Source organism: Gossypium hirsutum, chromosome A05, assembly GCF_007990345.1.
Source record: "Gossypium hirsutum isolate 1008001.06 chromosome A05, Gossypium_hirsutum_v2.1, whole genome shotgun sequence".
NCBI classification, from domain to species: Eukaryota; Viridiplantae; Streptophyta; class Magnoliopsida; order Malvales; family Malvaceae; genus Gossypium; species Gossypium hirsutum.
The window spans coordinates 79,627,068-79,633,826 of record NC_053428.1 but is presented as its reverse complement, the minus strand read 5'-3'; the positions used below and the strand labels follow the sequence as shown (position 1 = coordinate 79,633,826).

The following is a 6,759-nucleotide window of genomic DNA, read 5'->3' as shown; positions in this document are numbered from 1 at the left end:
TATACATGCCATAACTCAAAATAATGAAATCATAAGTACCCAAAATGTTAATTTGATAGTGTGAATGGATCTCCAACCTTCTTCGATCCCCAAGTTGGCTTGGTGACACTTGAGACAAGGGAAAAAGAAAGGGAGTAAGCTTTAAAGCTTAGTAAGTTCCTATGCAAATAATAGGCATCATAAACACATTTTAACATACTTTTAACATGAAGTAAATTAACATAGGTATCATTGTAAATCTGAAAATCAAACTTGGCATAGATGATATTAAAACCTTAACATTGTAACTTACTCAACCAAAACTTACCGTGGTTTTATCACATATCGAGATCATTAAGTATGAGTTTTGTGTACATACCTGTACCAACTTGCAACATACCATAATATTTCATAACTTTAACATGGTCGTTAAGTTAGCTGTTGAACCACTTGGAATACTAAAGGATACTCGAGAAACCTCACACACATAGTACCATACCAATGCCATATCCCAGATATGGTCTTACACAAAGTTCATATCGATGCCATATCCCAGATATGGTCTTACATGGGCTCTCATATCGATGCCAATAGCCTAGCTATGGTCTTACACAAAGTTCATATCGATGCCATATCCCAGATATGGTCTTACACGTAAACTCAAATAACCCTAATGTCATGACATTTGTATCCTAACTATTCTTAAGGTTCAACCTGGATATTTCTCACTTGTCATCTATTATCGATTTTATCCCAAGAGTCAATCATAAATTCATACAATATTAAAATATTTAAAACATAAATAAACAATGCATTATTTACATATGAACTTACCTCGATACCAAAAATAGTATATAATGATTTAATCGTCAAACACCTTATTCTTTCCCCGATCAAGGTCCGTACTTCGTTTTTCTTGATCTATAATAACAAATTTAGCTTACTTAATATTCACATTACTTGAATTATTCCAAACATCACATTATGGAAAAATTACCTTTTTGCCCCTAAATTTTCACATATTTACAAATTAGTCCCTTGGCTCGTAAAATTAAATATATTCAATTTCTTTGTTATCCAAGCCTATCCGAACCATATACATGCTCATATCAGCCCACATTTTTCATCAAATCAGATTTTTACTACCCATTTTACATCTTTTTACAAATAGATCCTTTTTAGGTATTTTCATGAAAAATCACTTAGTAAAAGTTGTTTACTACACATCAAACTTTCATTTTCTACCATTTAACATCAAAACACATGCATGTCACACATGGGTAATTTTTTAGACATGAAGCCTACTTCAAAATAAGGGTAGAAATAAGTAAATCGAGTTACGAGGACTTCAAAAATGTAAATAACATTAAAAACAAGGCTAGAATGCACTTACTATCAAGCTTAAAGTTGACAAAACCCTAGCTATGGTGATCTTGAGATTTTCGGCCAAGGTAGGAGAAGATGGACACAATTTTGACTTGATTTTCCCTTTTTAGTCTTTTATTTATCAAATAACCAAAATGCCCTTTTTACCATACTTTAAAATTTTATCTCACCATGTCCATTTTTGTCCACTAACTTAACAAATGGTCTAATTATCATATAAGGACATCTAATTTAAAATCTCATAACAATTGGACACCTTTAACATGTAGAACTCAACTTTGGCACTTTTTACGATTTAGTCCTTTTGACTAAATTGAGTGCCTAAACACCAAAATTTTCGAACGAAATTTTCATGAAATCATTTTGTGAAATTGCAGACCCTAAAAATTTAATAAAATTAAATTTTCTTACGTAAGATTTGTGGTCCCAAATCCACTATTCTGACTAGCCCTAAAATTGGGTTGTTACAAATGGACATAGGTGTAGTACCAGGATAAAACTCAATTCCAAACTCCACTTGGCGTTTCGGCATTAAGCCAGACAACTCTTCAGAAATTACGTCAGGAAAATCCTTAACGGTTCAAATAACCTAAACTTTCAACTCCTTACTAATCGAGTTCATCACATAAGCTAAGTAAGCTTCACAACCTTTCCTAATCATTAATGCAATATTTTACTAAGGCTTCGTTTGTTTGGCAGTAAAATTTTTCCGAAAAATGATTTCTGGAAAATGATGTACTTTTCTGGTGTTTGGATGAATCTGTGTAAAATATTTTCTGTTGTTTGGCAAATTTTCTGAAAATATTTTCCGGAAAAGTTGTTTTTAAATATATTAATAAATTTATATTTTCAATTATTTTTACATATATTAATAAATTTACATTTTAAAAGTGATAGGCAACACCGGAATGGTAACAACTGCATTGCAGTCGTGCTGTGACGTAATTTCCTTGACTTATGATTTATTAATCCTTCTCTATTTTAAAGAAGATTCTTAATCATCAAAACCGAAACTCACCTGTTTCTTTTCCATCCATTCCGTAGGGATGGGGTTTAACAGTTACGCACGGTGTACCAAAAACGAACCCGAAAATAACATATCATTATTCAGCATTTCTTTCTTGGAAAACATTGAAAGGGTCCCTATTTGGAGGATGGAAACCTAAATCTGATCTTCCTTCATTAGTAAACAAGTACATGAACCGGGTAAGATTTTCCATTACATCTTGTTAGATTGATTCGTACTTATTACTTCATTGATAAATTAGTAAAAAAATAACTTATTTTTATAACAAAAATTTCAGGGGGGTTAATTCCAGATCACTCGATTAATGGAACTTCGTAACGATATTGGTGATATGAACTAAGGCATAAACATTAATAATAGTAGGACCAAATCATGTCAAATTAAAGTATAAAGACTAAATCATCAAAGTGTGTATAATATGTGGACGAAAACCTAAAAGGAAAAATCTTGAGAAGAAAAAGGCAAGACTTAGGTGCTTCACAATAAACCTTGATTTTCCATGATTGTGAATCTGTAGAACATTCAACAAGCTTTAAGGTGGCAACCATGCATGTTTGTGAATGTTATTTTATCTTATACATGCATACATGCATGCATCCATACATCTATCTATCTATATATATAAATTTATCATTGTTTTCACAGGAAATACAGGTTGATGAGTTCATCACACATAATCTGCCATTTGAGGACATCAACAAAGCTTTAACTCTGATGACAGAAGGAAAATGCTTGCGATATGTAATTCACATGCCAAATTAGTTTTCCATTTATGAGATTGTATCAATAAATGTGGAAATCTCCCTGACTTGGGCAATTCGTGTACTTTATTTCTATTTTATACAAATTTTAATATTTGTATATGTATTATGTTTGTGTAACCTTTTCCTATTGTATTTTTTATCTATATTATTATTTTGACTGAGTTAATTTCATGAGTTAATTGAACACCAATTTAGTTATAAAAAAATTTAAAAGACATTTTAAAAAAATATATTACTATAAACGTATTTGTGTCTTTTTATATAAAATTTATATAAAAAAACAAATTAAACCCAAAATAAATCTTAGATTTGAACCTAAGACAATAAGATTTTCATAAACCTCAACTCTACCCTTTCAATTAAAGCCTAATTGTTGATTTTTTACACGAATTTTTTTTTATAAACATAGCTTTTACATAATTTTCTTTGAAAAATGGGATGAAAGAGATAGCCATTTTCTACCTTAATACATAAAAACAAATCATTCCAAATTGAAATGATAACATAAAAGCAAAGCCTTAATATTGCACATCATACCAATTCCATTATTCTATGGGTTGGTTCTCACAACATTTAACCAACTCAAACTTTGTTACTCTATCAAGCAAAAGTGAAGAATAAGAGCAATCACGGTTTTACTTTGTTCTTCTAGAGTAAAAATCTAGCTAATACGCAGTATTGTGAATTTTTTTTATTAAAAAAAACAAGCTGAAAGCCATACATAAGCAAACTGAACACTGCAGTTCATTTTGGTTTTTACAATATTCTCTTCAGCCCTAGTGACAAGAACATATAATAAAGTTTGAGAAATAATAGGCAAGCTTCTAACTGAAGAGGATCAACAAATTATTGCTGCAACTTCAGAGCTTCTAGGGTAGCTAGTTAACCATAATATGATATAATCAAGCATAAAGGCTAATGTCTCTTAAGCTTAAGCCTACTTGGTTAAATTATTATATCTATCTGTCTCTATCTAATGGGCAAAAGTGGCCATCTTCCTTTAAAATGTTCTCTAACTATGCCTTTCATTAATTGAAACTGCCAAAATGTTAGTAAAAAACTAAGTCTGGTTAATTGTATACAAGTTATAGGTAACAACAATAAACATAGCCCAAGAGTGCTTTAACCAAAAATGGATCTCTTCTTACTGGCATGTCTGACTTGTTAGTGCAGTAGTTACCGGTTAAAGCTCGTTGAATATGCTCAATAGTAAACAAAGGCGTCCCTGTCTATGCTACTGCTCTCACGAATGCCATATTTGCAGTCAAAATTGGGGCGCGCCAGTAATCACCAGTTCCAAACACAATCTTGTTTTTCAGTGCTAGGTTTCTTGTAGTTGGCAGGCCTATCAGTCATTCTGAAGGGCTATCTCGCACGACCCTATTACGGTTTATACATACAAATGTTGAGATAAGTCATATGACTCCAAGCATAACCTAGGATCTAAGATATAGCATAACAACTTATTTCACAAAAAGGGCACTATTTCCTCCTTATGCAAGTCTACTGATACTGATATATAATTCTTATGCAAGTCTTGAATATACTAACATTGAGATCAATCATAATACAATCCCCAAAAGTAGCAACAAAAGTAGCATCAAGAATATCCTCATAAAGTCTAGGATATTTAGAGATATCCAAAATTAATTCAAGTCAATCGATCCAATCTCCTTAAATTAGGAAGCAGAATAGATATCATAATTAATGAAAGGATTAAATCCCATTAGATGAAAAAATGAACAAAGAGAGGTGCATAAAACATATATCTACAACCCCCTAACTGTTAACCAAGTGAGGTATAAAACTAGAGCTGAAATGAACTAATACACCTCAATAAAGACCAATAAATATCATAGAAAAAAACAACATTGATAGACTTGAGAAGCAAAAAGTGCCCCGATGTTGAAATACTTGAGCTCACTTCCATATACTACTAGAGACTTACCAACGAAAGAGTCATCTATGACTCAACTTGTTTACAACCTTAGTTTAACCTATGTCATCTAAGCTCTTCATTTCCTTTAAAGTACTCATGTAACGTGTACAACACCTATGTCTGATGCATATTCGAACACAGATACCATGAGATGATATCCAAATGTATAGAAAATTTTAGAAACCAAGAAAAAAAAAGTGGACTCGTGTCTGGGTAGCATAAAGTTAAACCATGAACACAAACACATGTTCAAGGCCTCGAGCCAATTTTTTCAGTTTAAAGTTTTACATGAATTATTTAAAAATAATAATCATCACATTATTCATTTACATTACTTCACACTCGCAAACAAATAAATAATTGAACAAACATAGAATTCCTACAAATAAATACAAAGTATAAACAAGACAGAGAGAAGGGGGAGTTTGGGCGAATGAAAATCAAAGGTAAATTCGAAATTTCCTAATTTTATAAAGTCGCCATCACTAATTATTACGATCTAAATAGTGAAATTACTATTATTATTAAACTGTAATTAACTCTAAAGTGTCCAATTTTAAGCTCTCCGTAAAATGTTTTAATTAAAGTAAATTAAAAGAGAAGGTAGAAGCCTTGTCAAATTACCTGCAATTGGGTTAGTTCTTTTTCTTCCTCTGCCTCTTCTTTTTAAGGCGATGGAGAAAATTCTCACCCTAAACAGCAATACAAGTGATTCATTTTTTTAGTTACTCCGTAGAATTTAAGTTCCTTTTGGGTTTCTTTTTAAGGCATTGGTTTAATTGATTTTATTATAATCCATAATACATGCAAATGAAAAGGAGAAAATGATTAAATAGGAAAAAATATAGAGTAAACCTGAGATTAAAGAGGACCAAAGAATGGTGATTAAGGTTTTGGATCTGGATAAATACAGGTTAGGAACTATATCAGTTCTTGCACCAAAACCACAACCCCACATTATAAAACCCATCACCAAAATAAAATGAAAAAGCAGAATTAAATAAGATGTCATACCTTGCGAAGAGGAATGAGATCCTGAGAAAGAGGGGAAGATAGAAAACGAAACAGCAGCGTGTAAAATTTGCCTAAGAAGAGAAGATATATGACGGACTAAAGAAAAAGGGAAGAGATTTGAAGAACGGAAGAAGAAGAAGACTTACCTAGATGAAGAAGGAGATGGAAAAAATTGAAGAATGGAAGAAAAAGAAGGCTTAAAGTTGAAGAATGGAAGAAAAACAAGGCTTACCTAGATGAAGAAGAGATGGAAAACGTCTTACACAAATGAAATCAGTAAGACGTTTTCCCCAAATTGAAGGTCATTTTACCTGTGTCTAGTAAAACATTTTCCAAAAGGGAAAATGTTTTCAAGCATCCAATCATGGTAAAACCAGGAAAACATTTTCCGGAAAATGTTTTCCTAGCTTCCAAACAAACCCTAAATTACATTGGTACGATATTTTGTCTAGGAGATTGAGTTTTAAGTGGGACTGCCTATGACCCCTCTAATCTTTCCCGGGAATTGAGTTTAGTATGGTTTACCCGAGTTTCTTCCAATTTATTTCCCGACTTTTACGATAAGAGTAATTCTTTTGAGTTTCATCTTTCTTATTCGAGTGTACAAATTTAGAAATACTGTGTTAACCTTGGAGGTGACGTCCATTTTC

General features: G+C 31.9%; 1 long non-coding RNA gene across 1 annotated transcript; it reads right to left on the bottom strand.

Moving 5' to 3' along the window:
* Positions 1–3,825: 3,825 nt before the first annotated feature.
* On the bottom strand, positions 3,826–6,540 carry LOC107957299 (uncharacterized). The gene is made up of 4 exons (XR_001700397.2): positions 6,110–6,540; positions 5,951–5,994; positions 5,720–5,787; positions 3,826–4,536 (listed from the first exon to the last, which is right to left on the bottom strand). It is a non-coding gene; the product is annotated as an uncharacterized lncRNA (long non-coding RNA).
* Positions 6,541–6,759: the final 219 nt, after the last annotated feature.